Here is an 18807-nt window from a genome sequence, read left to right as displayed (position 1 = left end):
AAGCCTCTCCCACCCCTCCTGTGGGTGGCTACAACAAATGATCAGGTTGGTTTCCCATCTGAACAACTATTTGATGTTATCATCAGTATGGCTTCTCTCTTCTAAGCTCCTCCCTTTCCCCACTTTTAGCATCTCCATATCTTACACTTGGAGAAACAAATCTGGGGTGAAATAATTCAAATTATATCTTTACAGTTACTATGCTCTGCTGCTTTCAAAGGGAAGCTGTTTGGAGATGGATCGAGCTCACGTCTGTGCCTCCTCATTGCAATTATGCATTTCTTGAAATCAAGAGCAGTCTCTACCCTAAACACCTATATGGCAGTACTGGGGAGCTCTCAGTTGGCTTTCAAGTCACCCTTCCATGCGAGCAGTGGTGGTGGAGACAGCAAAAGTACCTGCTCTGGTTTCCTATGTCAGAAAATGCCACCCTGCGGCACTTCCTTTTTTCTTGAATAACCTACTTCAGCCAATTTCCAGAAAAGACGTCAAGTTCTCTGCAATGCCAAACAAGCCAGCGTGGAAGGAATTGCTTTGATTGGAAGCCATCATGTGAGGCAAAGCCAGTTCAAGATGCCCTGTATCCGAGTTACTGGAGTGTCTCCCCATCAGTTACAAACAAATGTGAGCAATTACTAATAACACAAGTTTGTGATCATTGTTTTTGTCCGATGTTCAGTTTGGTTTTTGTTTTAAGCAATAAAATAAGAAGAGGAGCCACCAGATGCAGCGGGATCAGAGCTGCAGGCATGTCCCCGGAGCGGGTCGGGCCATCCACCTTGCTCTCTCCTGTCCCCCGTATTAAAGCATCATTAGAACTGCGAGGCTCAGCAGTGGGTTGAATCACTTCCTGAGCTATGTTTGTAATTCCACATGCTAGAAAGAGAGTGTGGGGTGTGGGAAATAAAGCTAATGAGGAAATATTTTCTTCCAAAATAAGGGCTTTGCATGGCTCAGCAAGGTGCAGAGCAGCTGTTTCCAACTTCTTCTGAAGCACCAACCACTGGCCAGGGCTGGTAGGTATCAGCTTGGAGAAACATCTGTCCCAAATAAGTTTCCTGATGTTACTCAGAAAAATGTAGCCATTTTATCAGGGTGCTCAATTTCCCCCAAACTAGAAAGCAAATTACTAGGAATATACTAATCATAACCACGTGCTAGCTCTCATATGAGAAAAAGATGCATATAAATACACTATTCAGAAGAATAAGCGGAGAGCAGAATTATTCCTAATGGAAGCAGCGTGGTGTGGATGCGTGTTGTGATCAGGGAGCAGCTGGGTGTTAAAGGCTCAGGGAGAGCTGAGACTGCACTGCCGGGCCATGGGACAGAAATCTTGGACCTTTCCAAACCAGCAAGGGTGAAAGGAGCGGGAAGGGGAGCAGGTGGTTGGGGGAGATGCTGGCCGTGTGCGTGGATCAGGGTCCGGGTTCACCACTCCTCTGCTGAGTCATGGCTCCCGCAAGCGCAAGGCAGCCAGCAGCGCCGCTGCGGTGTGAGCACGGTCAGGGAGGACGGGAATCCTGCCCTGAATATGAAGCGTGAAATCCATGTCCAAAAAAAATTTCAAATAGTGCATAATGTAAGTGTTTGATAGGCTTTCTAACCAGGGATCTAGCATTGAGAGCATTAAATTAAACATTAGGTGACTTAGCATGCTGTACAAGAAGGCCTGGGAAATGAGAAATGCGGGGAGAGATTGCATTATTTATAGTTTCATTTTTTTCCCAGTTTTGAACGCCTAAGAAAGAACAAGCCTATGCAGTGCTTAGAGGGGGACACAGTGTGGCCAGACTCTGCATTTGCAACAACTGCTTGGTCCTTTTACATGGATTTCTTCATCCAGCCTCTCACTAACGGCACTCCTGCTGCTTTCCGCCTGCGGCCAGAAACCCTGTCAACCCCGCTCCACACCGGGCTGGAACCCCTAGGCAGGGCATCACCTACTCCATCCTCCACCCCCAGGAGTGCTGGAGTGCGTTGGGAGCCGCGCAAGCCAGCTCCCCCACGTCAGAGAGCAGCCCCTGTTCTCTGCTGCTCGGAGGGGTAGAAGCCCCCCAAATTCGCCTTCAGCCTCGATGATGATCCAAAGCACTTGTCCGCTTCAGCTTCTGGTGACTGCCCGGGGACCCGAGGGCCTTGAGCAGGGCCATGGGGCCAGGAGCACAGGGCTTTCCTGCAGCCTTGTAACAGTGGAAAGCAGGACCAAGCCACACTGGAACTGTGTTTGACAACTTGTTACCTTGAAGGATGATGATTTACTTCTATCCCAATGCTTTCTGCTAAAACAAAAATTATTTATATATACATGCACCAGGACTCAGACCGACGAAAACTCCATCTAAGCCGTACCATTTGCCGCAGGGCTTTCAGTTCAGAGCATCCTGCTCTGTCTCAGCAATGTAATCAGTTGTTTGGGATATGAAGGGGCAGTCTCATGACGTGGAGGGGTTTGGATAACGTTAGCTAGCACTCCTGTCAGACCTCGCAGGGAGAGGCATGCTTTGCGTCTTCCTCAGAATCTGATTTAAAACACAAGGATGCATTGAGAAAACCTGCTTTGGAAGATTTTAAAGAACAGCACAAACTAAAAAAACAGCTGCCGAAATTAATTTCCAGCATTAAAAATCAGAACTGATGAGAGCCATCTTAGATCAAATAATTTATTTAGTAATTCCATGTAAACACTTCAGATTTACTAGCAAATACAATGCTTGCTGTTCTTTTAAATAGATCATTCAAAAAATAAGAATCTATTATTAATGGCAGGTTGACTAGAGATCTCCATACTACTGTACAATAAGGAATTTGTTTTCTAGTGGATTTAACATCTCGATTTTTCTTGTTGTGTTTGCTTTACACAAAGCCCAAAGGACGCATGTTTGAACTGCTCCCTGATGATGCCACTGCGGACTGGGGTGTTTTGGGGAAGGTACGCAGGCAAATCCTCCCATCCTGGCATTGGTATAAGCTGATGTGAGAGTGGGATGGCAGAACTTGCGTGAACTCTGTTCACAAACACACGCCTTTTCGGTCAGAAAACAGAAAATGAACTGTGGAGAACTTCTCTTTGGGATGTATAAAAGCAACAAACTCCATCGTTGGCATTTACTTATCAACACAGCAGTACACATACACGTATCCACAGTCTCGGAAAAGCATCCTATGAGCTGGAGAAAGCAGAGGTTCTGAGGCTTGGTACACCAGTGCACTAAAACCAAAAGAATGATACCTTCTTACATAGTCAAATGAAAAATAAATATCTTTATTTTCTGCCTACTTTATTTCAGTTTTCAAATAAATTTTAAATAAATCTGTACAAAGTATACTGTTACAGTATATATTCGTAAGTTAACTGAAATGCCTAAGTGTAACAACACTACAATAAAGCAGTATAGATTGGCACATCTCTAATAAAGATTAACTTTTACACTCAAAAAATACCAAATCCTGTGAAAACCCTTGATATATTTTTGGTATTTTTATGCAAGTTACGTTGCAAACATATTACAGACCAATTCTCCCCTGCCTTAAAAAGAAAATCACTTCTAATGTTTTTTTCAGAGAACGTGAACATCTTTATGCTGTTAAAGGGACACCATCAGGCTAAAAGAGAGAGAGATTTAAAAAAAAAAAAGCAAAAACTTTGGTCAAAAATTGGCAAGTTTTAGACTTGTGCACTTCTACCCATCTCACCGAGCTCCGACTGCAGTCAGTGCCAGGGATGGCAGGAGCACGGCAGCACTGCTGGGTGTCTTGCCTCTAGCTGGGACCAGAGAGAGTCCTGGTAGCGGCCGGATTTCCACCCCGCGCCCCGGCTGCAGGGATGCAAACTGCTGCGGGAATGCTTCCAGCCAAATACCCAAACCAATAAGAAAAGGATTTTTTCCCCTTGCGATTGAAAAGGAGTTAACACACATGTACTGGAGGTGAGTTTTGCTTTTTTTTTTCCCCCCTCCCTAAAACAAGAATGTAAAATTGATCTGACAGTGTCCCTTTGCTCAAAATAAAGACTTCCATACTATGTAGATTAGATATTGAAGCAAACTTGTTCACAGGGTGAAAGAGCCAGGTACATTTCAAAAGTCAAGTTTTCAAATCCAACTGAGCTCTTGAAACCTCCTCATATTTCGTTAAATAATTCCAAACTGGGAATTGGGGGATAAATATTACAGATTAGAGCGAGAGTTTTCTCTCTTGATCTTTCCAATGATATATTAAATCAGTGTTTACATGCTGAAAGTTAATCTTACATTAGAATGTAATGCAATATTGGCTGCAACATAAACCTATAAATAAATCAACTACCATAGATTAAACTCTGTTAAATATTTCTAAGTTAATAAAATATTGACAGTATTATAAAATTACAGTATTTACAATAAGAAAAAATCTAGACTAATATATACCTTTAACAGATCTCTTCTCCAATTTGGGATTGCAACGGAATTATGAATATATGAACAATTTATTAGAAAGTTGCATTGCAATTATCATTTTTCCATTAGAGCTAGAGAGGCTAATCTATCACTGCCTTTGAAAAAAAAAATAAGTGACTTCTGATGGTGGGGTGTAGCTTTTGAGTACCAAACTGGTAACAGGAGTCCTCCGCAAGACGTCTGAAGATAATGTAGGACCAGCCTCAATTGCTCAGATTAAAGTTGTATTACAGAACTGCCAGCAATCAGAACCACCCAGGCTGCAAAAGGGGAGGAAAGGTAGTTTTCAGCTCAAAGTGCACAGCTGGAAGGGCTCCCCTCATTCTGGACTCCAACTAGGGCAGCAGGAGCTTCGATCTGCACTCAAAAACCTCAGCTTTTGGGTTCATTAGGAGGAAAGCCACTGGTGCTCCTTAAAGGGACATAGTTAGGTTGCAGCTACACCAAAAACGCTCTTGCCAACCATGTACGATAAACCAGACTAGGCATTTGAGATCCTCTTTGGCTTGCTTTTTTGGGAGGTTGCTTTTTTTTGGGGTCGGGGCTGTGTTGGTTTGGTTTTTTTTTTGCTTTTTGTTTGCTTGGGAAAAAAAATTGGCTGGGACCGTGCAGTCAACTCATTTTCTATTCCTCACCAGCTTCTCTCTTTCTTGAGTATTAGCATAACGCTGCTGTGTTTGGGTCGCAAACACTTGTGGAAAAAAAAGGAGGCTTCAACGCTCCCAAGTCGATTTGTCTTGGTATAAACCAAAACTCTGAAAAAATGACCTAAAGCAATTCCCGTCATTAAAAAGCGCCAGCTGCTTTTGGGGTCCCAGACACCTAGCAATGTCCTTTTAAGGATCAGACCTTTTACTTGCCCTTTCTCCCAGCCTTGGAGGAAGAGTTTACAACGAGTTTAGGAAGGGCAATGCTCAAATTCTCTCCCTCCTCCCCACGTCACACTTGCTTTCTAGCAGTAAATTAGAAAAAAATGGGGGGAAAAAATAATTTGCAAATTCCTTTCCCGCCCTTCCCTCCCCCAGTCCTGCTCAATGTAAAACAGAAATGGCATTTTTTAGTGTATATTTTTGGATATATTTGCTCAGCCCCAAGCCTGAAGATGCTTGTGAGAGACCTACCCGCAGGCTTCGGAGAGGTGAAGCGATTTATGCATTTGCAGGGGTTTCTACCAGTTCCCGTAGTGGGCAGTCAGGAACACCTCTGTCCTTAAAAGCAGGCTTTAAAATGGTAAAAGAATAATTTGTAAACTCGGGTCTACATTACCAACAGAAGGCTCTAGGTCCTGCGGGCTCCAGTTCCCAGAGATGCAGAGCAGGAAAACTAGAAAGAAAACTCGGTACCTTTCAATCACCTGCTGGGTTGTACTGGGGGGGAGCGGGGAACGAGAGAGACAAAATGACAACTGACCTTATAAACAAAGGTATGTTTAGGGCTTCTGGTTTCAGGAATAAACCGATATTTACTGGTAAAAGTCTGCCAAAAAACAAAAACAGAAACACAGGATTACTGGTAAATATTGGTTTATATGGAGAAGTTAAAAAAAAAAAAAAAGAAGTCATCGTGCTCCTGATCTCCACGTGCTCCTGGGCAGGAGCCGAGAACCGCCCCACAGCATCCCTACACTTGGCAGCATCTTTGGCACCCAGACACCTCAAACCAGAAGCCTTGTGTTGAGAGGAAAGTCATGTTTCTTTCCTTTACTCCCCTTAAACTACACGTTTCTTTCTGGGCTTCCCCCCCCTCCTCCGCAAGGCTGGTCCAATGGGGGTTTGGCTCAGGAGGTGGAAAGTCTTCTTCCGAAACCACTTGGAAATGAATTTGTACATAATATGGTATCTCATCACCAAGGCTGCTGGTGCCTGAGCCTCATCTGCTCCCTGAGATACCATAAAACGTACAAGACTGAGTGTATATTTTAAATAAAGCATTTTCTTGTAAGTGGCATAAACCCATTCATTTTATTTACATGCTTATTTATTTCCAAAAATAGAGTTGGTCCACATTGGACAAGAGAAATCAAGAAGCCATACAGTAGAAGAGTTAAAAGTCCAACATTTAACCAAAGTACAATGAAATTCCAGAAGTCTGTGGCTGACTTGAACCACAGAAACATACACATGAGCCACACAGACATTTGTACATAGAGCATTATATTACCAGTAATATTTGCAAACGTGAGGTCAAGATGGCTAAAAACCCAGCAGAACCGAACCAGGGGTCATGGCTGAATAGAAGCGGGTGGTGAACGTCTGTCACTACCGCGGGGAAACACCACTCTCCAGAGATTTTGTTTCACTTTGTGTTTTTTTCTTTAACTGAGAAAGTCCTAATTTTTCTGCCCTGGGGATCAAAATTGAGGACATGGTGAAAGCCAACCACACGTAGCTCCCTAAATGCACACTGAGCGGCTGGGCAATGCGCAGGCAGCATCACCTGCGGAGATGCCGGGGGTCTTGTACCCGTGAAGATGCAAGGAGCGCGAAACAGCGCAGATGCCAAATGGCACTGGCAATCCCCGGGGCTGGCTGTGCCAGGGCTGAGCTCTGCTGGAGGACAAAAGCCCAGCCTAAAAACCGTCAGGTTTGATGCTGAAGCAGGGCAAATCTGCAGGGCAGGACCCCCATCTCATCCGCCCAGACAGACTGACCCTGCCCGCTGCTACCTGGCCTTAAAGATCACCTGGAAAAGAAAAAGTAGGTATTTATACCCTTGTGGTGTGCTGTGGGGTGTCTGAAAAGGGTCTGGATGGGTTTTTGTCTTAAAACCAAGGATTTCCCTCCCTTGCCGTGGGCAATTTTTGGCATTAGTAATTCCAGTCCTGTCTACCTCTTCTGGAAGACCACAAATAATCCAGCCTGAACAGACCTACAGTATTAGAGGATGTTGCGTCAGACAGATGAGGGAAGTGATTTTTACTCAAACAATTTAACTTTTTAACATTTAAAAAAAAAAGCAACTCAGAGGCCTGATTGACAGCAGAAGAAAAAAAATGGAAAAGATGCATTATCTCTACGTTATGGCCTGGTTTATCTAGGTATTTCCATAGACCTCACTGTGATAATATCTCAGTGTCTACAAAGGATGGAAAAATAGATTTAAATCTGTATGTTCTCCTGCAGAGAATCACAGCAAGTAAAAGGGGGAAGACAGTTGTAGCACTCCTGGTACTTCTACAAACAACCCCCTCTATGGGGTAGAACCCCGTTAAAAGGGTATAAATTAATTTTCCTTTTTCAAGTCATCTTTGACACTCACAATATTAAGCCTAGTCCAATGTGAATGCTTGAATAGAGCTAATTTACAGAATACCAACGATAATTATCTGTACCTAACATGATTTAAAGGCAAGTATACTCAGTACATTTAGAAAAAAATACTATTACCAAAATGCCAGACCTTTGACAGCAGTTAAAACAGAAGCAGCCGTGCAGTTTTCTATGTGGACAGACAGCCTTTAGCACAAGTCGCTATTATCATCTGAGCCTGTAACAGACAACTTTATCTCTGATTTGTCTTCTAGAACGTTTCTAATCTCAGATGTGAAATACATTTTTAAAAAGAGATGGGCCTGATCCTGTGTAGTTGGGTACATACAACACTCCCCAATGAAACTCAAAGCCCAAATTCCTAAAGAGAGAGCACAAGAGATTTTTTTTCTTACATCAAATAACTATCATGCAAGCATACCACGACGTTTTTATATTAAGTATTTCAAAGTCAGCTGGTATAATTTAACTAGAAGTGAGCAATCTAATGAAATTAGTATTTCTAGGGGGAGGGGACAAAGGTTGTGCCAGTGACAACCACCAGATTACCCAGGGAAAACAGCACAGGGATACCGTGGGGGTCTAATGAACTGTGTTACAGGAGAGTTCACGCACAGCAGCCTCTCAGACCTTAGCACCTAAATCTGTAATACGCAGTTATTTTCTATGGCAGTGTGTACACCTTCACTTCATTTGCTTTTGTTACCCAGAATCAGATAATTCTTCCTCCTGAATGAGCAAATCACTTAAAGCCTAGCAATATTGTTGGAGCATTAAAAATTGCTATTTTTTTCCCTGCCTATTGCCTTGCATCTCCCAGGGTCAGCCCGCACCGCTACATGCTCACAGCACCAGACCTTATCATACTCTTCTGAATTTTCCAGTAATGGCCAGGCTGAAGTCGCTTCTCTAGTATAAACCAACCACTCTGCTCTTTCAATTGCCAATTCTTATATTTAAACACTAACTCTAACCGAAAGCCTTGAGGTACCTGCAGTTAACCTGCTCCTATTGCAAAAACTGATCATTTATCAAAGCACTTACTCTTTGGTACCATGATCTACCAAAGACAGGGAAGGTGGGAGAAGCAAGGGTATTTGCCATGACTTCTAGACTTTTAAGAAGCCTAAAACTAAGATAGAGCAGCAAAGGGTTGCTCTAGCTCACACCAGTTAGCTGTGGGTCCTCCTACGTCTCCTGGGCAGAGAGGTAACACAGCATGCGCACACACACACAGAGACAACCCTCCCTCAAGAACAGAGCTAGACGAGACCTGGAAAATGTTGACCTTACCTCTCTCCCCGCTTCTTCCCTTTCTGCCCATTGTCAAAACCAAAACCTTTTAGGTTTTTCTTGGTAAAACCAAAAGAAAACAGAACATATCTACAACATTAGTTGCTGAGGCGTGCTCTGGGATCTGGCAGACCTGCAAGTCAAGCTCAGGGTAGGAATTTGAACTGGGGGTGTCACATCACAGGAGAAATCTAAATGCCATGCTACCCAGTATTCTGGGCTTGTTCCTCCTCTTCAGTCAACCCGACTTTGCAGCCTGGACCTAGATGCGCTCACCAGGAAAGTTCAGTGAAAACCAACCCTTCTCCACCTGGCAGCTTTGCTTTTAATGAATTGGTGTTTTTCAGAGGAAACTCATTTGCTCAAAGGCTGAAGACCTACTCAAGATGCAGACCTGGAAGACTTCGACCACAATCTCCAACTAGACACTTGTCTACCTTGTGCTGCCCAAGTGATCAACATCAAGAGGGACTCCACGATATTTCTCTTCTCATGACAAGGATAATTTTTTAATAACTTCTTGGGAGGACTTGATAAAAACCTTTTAAAACATCCAAATAAAGATCAGTTGATACTCCACCTCCTGCTGTTTGTCAACATGTTCAAAGATTCTGGTAGATTACCCAGAAAATAAGACTGATCATGGAATCACAGAATGGTTTGGGTTGGAAGGGACCTTCAAAGACCACCTAGTCCAACCGCCCTTCTTTGCAGAAAGTATGTTGCTTTCAGCGTATCACATACTGAAGTTACAGCACTTCAGTTTCTCCTTCTCAAACCGGAGTTCAGGGTTGCTGATCTGCAATTCCCGGTGCCCCGTTTAATACTTTAATTAAGAAAATAATAATTTGACATTAGGATGTCATCTAGTCATGGAGAATACTAAGCTATTTTTTAACAGCCCCATTTTTGCTAGTCACTTTAGCATTTCAGTCTCAAGCTCTTTTAAAACTTCTAGATAGACCTGTTGCTCTTCCACTTGAATTTACTACTTTGCTCCAGCATTTCTGCCTCAAACACTCGAGTTTCAGAGGGAAGCTCCTTATCTTTACCATCCAAAAGGACTAGGTGACAGACAGGTAGGCTCTCAAACATGACCTGTGCTCCAGAATGATGCGAGAAGTCACTTTTGCAGTATGAAGTAGCGCAGAAAATTAACTGTGCCTTCAGTCCTGCACGCTCAGATTTTCTTCCCAGCCTTCTCTGCGATATACTTAAGATAGCGTTTGCTCCCTAAGGCCCCCGGCTCTTCAAAGCCCCTCCCTAAACTGCTTTATTTCCAGATCACGGGTTACCTGCCGTACAGCATGGCTCTTTCAGTCTACTTTGCAAGAGTTGGACTTGCGACTTTCGATGGAGTCTTGCTAGACTCCAGAAGTCCCTTCTTTTATAAACTATTTTACTTCATAAGTTTATAACTATTTTACTTTGTAATTGATTTCCACTTCAGCTCTGAAGCTCCTTCATGACAGAACTCTGCCTAACTTGGATATCTGTAACCTTTCCAGGTATCTATGGGGCTGCTTTGACAAGTCTAAGGCCTTTATTTTTCTGATCTTCTCCCCTGCAATATTTTATAACACAAGACTCACTTTTAGTCCAGCGCCTTCCACCCCTGAGGATGCTAAACCTGTAATTGTACTGTGGTCACTGCTATTTAATGACTCAACAGTAATTATATCTTGAACCAGTTCTTACATTTTAGTCCTAAATCAAGGCTAACTCTATACCAGGCTGTTACAAGAAATGATCCTTTAAGTAAATCAAGATGTTTGTTCACCAAAATGTTAGCCAGCTCCTTCCCAAACAATCCGGCCAGATAACGTGGACATAATTGGATTCACTTTTTCTTACAGGTTTATCAAGACACATGAGCCTGGTTTTCTCCCAAGCCCCACGAAATCCATAACCACCTTCTTGTCTGGAATAGAAAATTTCCTAATACCTCCGTGTCATTAAAACATGGGATTTATATCCAACATAAATTTGGCTGTGTGGTCGTCACTTCTCCAATTACCTCTCAGATTTTATGGCAACTTTTTAGATCTAGTGTTCCTTCACACCTTTATGACCTAGCACGCCTATTCGGTATAGTTTGATGGCAGGTAATGCAGTATTTTACTGATTTTGATCACGCCCACCATGTTTCAATCAGACCGGCTATGCCAAGGTCTTTTTACACCGCCAAACAGGCCACAACAACTATTTTTCTTTCATGTTTCCACACTGGTATACAGACATTTTTCTTGTTTGGACCACATGCCCATTTCTTATTCCAATCTGCAGCCCAACAGCTGGTTGCTCCTCCCGCATACACAGCTCTGCTCTCAACCTTCTTGTACCCCGCACCGAAAAGTCGCCCTTTGCCCTCCAGGAGAAATGGGCACACGTTTTTGTTCCCTGCACTCCCGTTCAGTGCCTTCGCCCAAGCCCTGACAGCCTCAGCCTTCTACCAGCACTGCTTAGTCCGTCCTCACAGAACCCTGTCCACTTTCTGTGCCACCAGTCTAGGGACGCTTCGGCTGAAATGGAAACCAGCCCATGCTGCGAAGTCATGACTCTTAACTTCACCTTCTTATCATACCCTTCCCATCATCTTCCCAGGCATGCATTAAGACTTTAGGAAGAGGTACTGCCACGTCCTAAATTCTGTCTTCTTCCCAGGCACCCAAATTTAGCTTCCCAAGTATCTCAGCTTCAAGGATGACAGCCCCAGTCTTGCCCCAAGCACTCTGATATCTTCCAGGATCTACTTGTCCACGCAACAGGCAACTCGTCAGACGGATTTCCTAACCATCGGGAGCGGAGCCTGTTATCTCCCACGACCAAATCATCTGCCATCCAAACCTCCCAGAGCTACTACCCCAGCTTCTGGAGGCATCTCCAGAACACAAAACAACTCCTCAAGCAAGGCTTTAGTATTAGATTGTAAATCTCCCCTTTAATCCTGTCCAGTTGCAAGTCAAGTTTCCACAAATAAAAGGCAAGGCAGCCAGTGCCGAGGTGAGGCCGGACCACGACCATCTGCAGACGATTTCATGCCATCTCTTCTCTACCAGCTCAGCAACTATGGCCTCAAGACACTTTCTGGTGCTTGGAGTGCCTCCACTTGTTGCACTGTATAGTATTTTATCAGAAGATAGTCACTCACAAAGGGTGTCCTCTCTGCACTCATGTGTGCAGTTCCTAGCGCAATTAAGCCAATGTTCTTTGATTCCCATAATTAAGCTAGGATTTTTACTTTATGACCATATAAAGTCCATCTTTAAACTAAAAATAGACTGACTGTTAACTGATTCTTCTTTTAATTACTTTAAACCACCAATTAGAGACTTTCATTGGACAAGATAAGCTACATATGGCCTTGCAGAAGCCTGCAAGGACTCATTTACCAGGACTTTTATTGACAGTTGCAGCTCAGATGCCAACTTTTTTTTTAAAAAGATCGAATGAGCCTCTGAACACAGCACTGTCAAAAGACCTATCCACAAACCAAACTGTTTGCATGCATGAAAGCAGAGATGACAATTACATGAATTTGCAGTGCTTAGTTCAGAATTATTAATGCTAGGAAATAATTCAAAGCCTCTAGTCCCTATTGTGCTCAGAGACCTGCCTGGTTGCCCTTCAGCAGCCCTGGCAACGGTGATCCTACTGTCATTTATTATTTAAATAAAATAATCCTTTTAATAACAAGAAATTTTGACCTCATTTATAACTCTGTACCTGACAAGGCACTGGCTTCTTTTCTTCATCTCTGGTGCTGCTCACACAACATTTTTCTTAAGTTGACCTGCCCACACAGTTCCTGATAAGCCAATGCTACGTTGCCAGCTCCCCTCAGCATCACTTGAGTGGGAGGTTTAAATAACAGATTTCACAAAATCCTTTATCCACGCTTCCTAGCCCCGGCATTTCTTGAAGTATTGACAGATCAGCAAGCCTTCACATTTCGCCTAGAAGTGAGACAGCTGGACCTGCTTCTGCTGGACTGACGCAGAAGAGAAGACGACCCTTGAAAACCCAGTGCCGACCTCTTGACCCCCAGGTGAGTCTTGAGGAGTCTGGACCAGCCGACGCTGACGTGCTGATGCACACTCCCAAGGAGCTGCTGGTTTGACCTCCTCTGCCCATACTAAATGCCCAAGCAAAAACCAAACCCAGGAAAAGCAAGTTCCAAACCTCAGGAGACTACGGGCAATAAAGCCAGCAGCTTGTGTCACACTCACAAACTATTGTGCAACCAGGACAGAGCACAGAGAAATAAAGCATATTCCATGGTGAGACACTACAGCAAGCCCAACCTGGGGGAGAGAAAGACACTCAAACCAACGCGGCTAACCTTCAAGTGACAGCGCTGCTCCAAGATGTCCTATCCAGACAGGTCCTGCCCAAGATGCACAAACGCTGTCCTGCACTCTGGCACACGACAGCATGCCTTTCTACCTACAGTTAGAAGAACAAAACCCACCCCAGTCTTTGACCAGGGCTAACACACCAGCTGGAGGGCACTGCAGATATGATGAGCACCCGGTGATTTGAGCTCGAGTCGCACATCAAGACGTTCACCAGCAACGGAAAAAAATGCCACTGCTCATTTTCTCCACCCTCAACTCCCAGCAATATAAATTACCCAGGCATATATCTCATGTAGACTTAGCCTCCTCCAGCTGCCGCGTGGAGCCTGCAGCTTCATCTCTGCACTGGCCACATCAGCACAGCTGATAACACAGAAGGAGCTGAAAACACACCAGTGGGGGTCAGCCCCGCAGCCGAGACCTCACAGCTCGCATGTCTTTGCAGGCCAGCCCCGAAGCCCCCGTGCTTTTGCACTGGCCCACCCTAAAGCAACTGCGCATCGGTCCAGTCAGATGATAAGATGTCTCCAAGATGTCTCTGAGAGCCCAGGCTCAGCTCCCAGACCTTCCCGCAAGCGTGACAGTGCCATCTCACAGTCGAAACCACTGACGTGTGTCAGTAAGACACAATGTCTTGCACCAAGATGGTCACCCATGGGGGCTGCTGCACCGTCTCTGCACCATGTCCAGTACGAAATCCAAACCCATTGGGGTCACCATGGTCACAGGGATTCAGATGCCATTTGCAAGCCACCTTTATGAACAGCTCTCCATAGAAATCAACGTGCTGACCAGAATGACATTCCAACATGTAGAGGTTCCTCCCTGAAAAGCCGCCTAAATCTCTCCAAGGCATGCACTTTGGCTTCCCGGTGGCACGCAGCGGATCAGCTCCCACAACAGCCGCCTCCCTCCAAGGTCTCGCTAGCCAAGAGGGACACATCCTTCCACGCTGCAGATGTAACTCTACACCTCTCACCTCTCCAATCTGCGACAGAAAGAATGAAGCTTTTCTTTGCTTCCTGCATATTTCAAGATAGTGTTTCAAGAAAAAAACCCTTCCGCGCCACAGCCAGAAAGGCTCAGCACAAACTCCCACTGCCAGCGCTGCAGCCCGACCTCTTCTCACTTCAGTCTCCTACGTGGCCTAAGCCTAAGAAAAGGCTAAGGTGTGTATTTTTGCAAAGCTAACGTCAGCATGGACAGCAAACCAACTGATGACTAGCAAAGCCAAGGAATTATCTGAGTTAAGACTGAGTTACCTGCTGGGAAGATCCAGAAGATGCCCATCCAAAGCAAGCGCTCTCCCAGCTGATGGCTGATCCAGAAAGGAGCAGAAGTACACCACATGTCATGAACCTAAGCCTCAAGACAAGGAAGCGCAAAAATGGCCAGCCATCTACATAGGCGGTCTCCTGTTTTATCTAGGGCTATGTCTACAGGAGCAATCAGCACAGCCAGAGCCAAGTTCGACAGCAAAGGAGTCACTGCTCAGGATCCGACAGTCACGTTATCTGCGTTTCAGGCATTTTACTCTCCCATGAGCTCTAGCTTGGTCTGACGGACCTAATGCCCACAGGTTGGTTGAGCTTGTCTTTTGGCTTAGTTAAACCCAAAACAATTCAGGTCATGTGCTCTGAGATGGCTCCCCGATAAAACCAAGGAACGTTGCGCAGGGACAGCAGAGTACTTTGCTGCAGAAGCGCACGCCCGACCCGAGCTGCAAAGCTACCGCAGACACTGCCACGGCCCCGGGGATGTCCGGTGTGGGGCCTGGTCACCCAAAATGAGACAATACCCACACGCAGGCAAAACCTACAGCCAGTCTGAGCAGGGCTCCATCTTGGCTGGACGTGGTGCCTTCCAGAGCAAAAGGCTCAGGACCAGATCCCCTCTCCAGGCAAAGGAGCACCAGCAGTATCGATCCGCAAGGGGACAGTGAAGCATTGTTCGGGGATATCCAGCCATTCGCTCTGTCTTGTTTTAATCAGTCAACGTTCCAAAGACAGATAGCAGGGCCAGAAGTCCTCTATCTTTATCTTTTCTCACTTAATCTCCAGCTGACATTTTTCCATGAAAACATGCCTCATTCCTCGCTGTATGAATTCAGTTCTCCCTCTTCTGTGATATTTTGCCTCAAACAGGCTACACAACTGTTTACTACTTTTACAGAGGCAGGCACGACATGCTCCGACTCTCCCAAAAACCACGACTGCTTGTCTGGCTTCAGTCAAGTACGGACACCAAATTGCAGAGATGGACGAGCAGAACTACCCCAGCCAGGGAGCCCGCACCTCAGCCCCACGCCCCCGCCACCCCGTGCTCCCCTGGGATCAGCTGCCCGACACCCCTCAGCTGCCCGCGGCAAAGGGTCTGCCAGAGCTGCTGTCATCTAGCTCTTACGTGCTTCTCCACACGTGGCACCACCTGCCCTCCTCCCTGACCACCAGTTCAGATGCTGAAGCACTCAAACGACGGCCACCGTGCATCTTGGCCGTCCACCTCTGCCAGCCCAGCCCTCCCGCCTTGCTCTGAAAGCCTTTTCCCACCCTCCACATGGACAACACCTCCTCTGCTGTGACTGCTGGGAGCTTCTCCCCTGGGACAAACACTTTTCACCCGGCCTGGTACCCGCCTGAGTCTGCTCAGGCTCAGGAAATGTCTTCGTTAGCGACAACGGCACCATACCTGCCTGCGGGAGGGCACGTCCGAAAGCACACCTGCTCATCCTTTCCCTTCCAATGTACTTCTCCAGCAGCAACTTTTACGCCATCCAAATTGCAATAAAATATCCAGTATACCACTGGCGAAGTAACTCTGCGAACGCCTAAAAATGGATGATTTGGCATTTACTTCTCTCTGCCATCTACCGCTGTTCAGACCTGCATTAACGACAAGCAACGCACGGCCCAGTAAAGCCTCATAGTCCACTTGTCTTTTGCAAGAAGCGGGACGCATTGCAGACCCCGCTGTAGGCTGACTTTCCCCCAGACTGTAGTGCTGCTAAAACACAGTCCCATTGGGAACCTAAATGCTTTGAAGAGATAAAAAGTAAAAGAGAAGGATAGGCAGGCTAAGAGAAACTCCCAGAGCGGACCCAAGACCATCTGGCATGAACGGCACGGGAGCGGGGAGGCAGCACGGCTGACGGGAGCAGAGCAGGCAGCCCGACTCTGGCAGAGGAACTTCAGCTGCCACATGAGAGGAGCATCCTTCCTGTGCCATCCGGCCATCACCCTCAGTAATTTCAACATGAGACATCCCACTTTGGAGGAAAAAAAAAAAAAAGCCATGAACTTCAGGTCCAAAGATTAGGCTCTGGTTAAAAGAGGCTTCTAAAGAAGGTTATCATTTTGAAAGTCCGTTTAAATTAACCTTAACCAGCTTTAAACTATATATACGTATCTGCTTGCCACGTTCGCAACCCACGCACAACATTTTGCGGTGCCAGTGAGCTAAATCATGTGCAAGTGAGCGGAGTAAAAGGAACCACAGGCTTGAAAAAAAGCTCTGGGCTGAAATTATCTTTCATTGTTGCAAGTGGCACAGGAGATGGCAACAGCAGAAGGAATCAAGAATAAAAATGGAACTCGCTTGTTTACCTTGTCGGTTTTGTCAAAACATTTTGACAACGCTTTGCATGCAGCCCACTTCTCTGTTCTGCTACCAAAAATTCAGATCCTTTCACCTATCTTCACGCGTTATAGAAGAAAGCCAAGAAGAGTAAAACTTCTAGGGAGAGAAGTGCATGCGCAAAAACCACAAAGCCCAGCACGAGAACTTAAAACTATGCTGGACTCCTCTTCCAGATAGTCCAAACACCAACATGAACGGTGACCCTTCAATTAAACAAGCTGAGTTAACAAGGAGCAGGCAGCCAGCAGAGGAAGATAGTAAGAAAATAAAAGGAAAGTTTGGGTAAGCCTAACAAAAAGCAAAGCAAAAAATAAAAAAAAAAGGCAAGCAAAAAAAAAGAAGAAAAAAAAAGAAAGGAAAAAAAGGTGCAAACCAGGATTTTAAATTTGCAATTAAAAATAAAAAATTCTTGACAGTGTCGTTTTAACAGAGAAACTCTCCAGCGCTTTAGGCAGAGCCCTACCTCTCAAAAAGCAATCCAAGCCGGTAAGAAGCAGCAGGTTTTTGAATGAGCAAATTGCATAGTTGTGGAAGAATTTGCTTTTGCTGCCTTCTTTCCAACTCACCTAAGAGACTCGTTTTCTACCCACTGGACTAGCAAAACCCAGGAAATTGGTTGGTTCTAGTTACACTTTGAGTTTTTGTGTTTCACGAGAGCCCCGTGAAATGTAAACCTGTTTTAGCATTCTTGTACATTAATGTCAGGATTCTCCACTTCTAGCTCCCACAACTTCTGCCACAGACAAGTCAATCAGATTTGGTATATGCCCTGGAACGGGAAATGGGAGGTCTGGGTTTAGAGCAAACAAGCAAACAAAAACCAATTACGTCAGTGCTTTGCAACGTGTTGGATCCAAACTCGGTGGATCTGCTGAAGTCTTCAATCCAAAACACTTGGTAATTTTACTTTTTTAAAAAAAAAAAAAGTTTAACCTATTGAACTTAGAGAAAAGAAGAAACTGGCAGACCTTTGAGGAAGGGAGACAAAGCGTGTGGGTGCAAAAACGTAACGTGCCGTAGTTCATCACCTTAGAAGAAATCAGCGTTTTGCTTTGTTTGGTTTTGTTTTTCTTAAGTGCCAGGGAAACGCGCTTCCCAAAGGGCGGCTGTAGGGTTTACGGGCACCAAGGTGGAAGCATGAAGTGAAGACATGCCAAAAACATCAGGTTTTCATAAACCCTTCTTGAAAAAGTGCAGTGTGTTTTTAGTAAAAATGCACATCTACCAAATCTCCACTGACCGCAGGCCACTTGCGTATGGAAAGTCGCATCAATTTGCAGCGTCAATGCTGCCATTTTTGCCTTCTCCTTCCACCCTCCTCCCCAACTTTCTTTCCTTGGGAGACATGCAGCGCCACTGCATTAGAACGTACAAGAAATGAAAACAGTGAGTACGACTGATATAGATCCATTGACTTTTTATTACAAACGTACTTGATCACTTGGCTTCAAAAAAGTTTAAATCAACCCCTATTTTCTGTACGCCAGTACAAAGTAAAATCTATTTTACAAATTAAATACCTAAAAATTTGACAAAAATATTAAAGTTTGATGGAAAAAACAGTTATAAAAATCTTAAATCCCCTTTTAAGAAGGTAAGAGATAACATCCCCTCCCAACCCCACAGTCCTGTTATACAATATTAATAGTCATTTTTTTTAGAATAGGTAGGTATGTTATATCTTGCTGTTAGCATACAAGTCACTCTAATAGCTTTATCTGTATATACTCCAGTTAGTGCATGAATGCCATCTGATTGAATATAATCAACTATCTTTAACTGATCCCTAATTTACATTTCATAGCTTGCATA

This window comes from Gavia stellata, chromosome 16 (genome assembly GCF_030936135.1).
Source record: "Gavia stellata isolate bGavSte3 chromosome 16, bGavSte3.hap2, whole genome shotgun sequence".
NCBI lineage: Eukaryota > Metazoa > Chordata > Aves > Gaviiformes > Gaviidae > Gavia > Gavia stellata.
Note: the sequence above shows the minus strand (reverse complement) of the source record.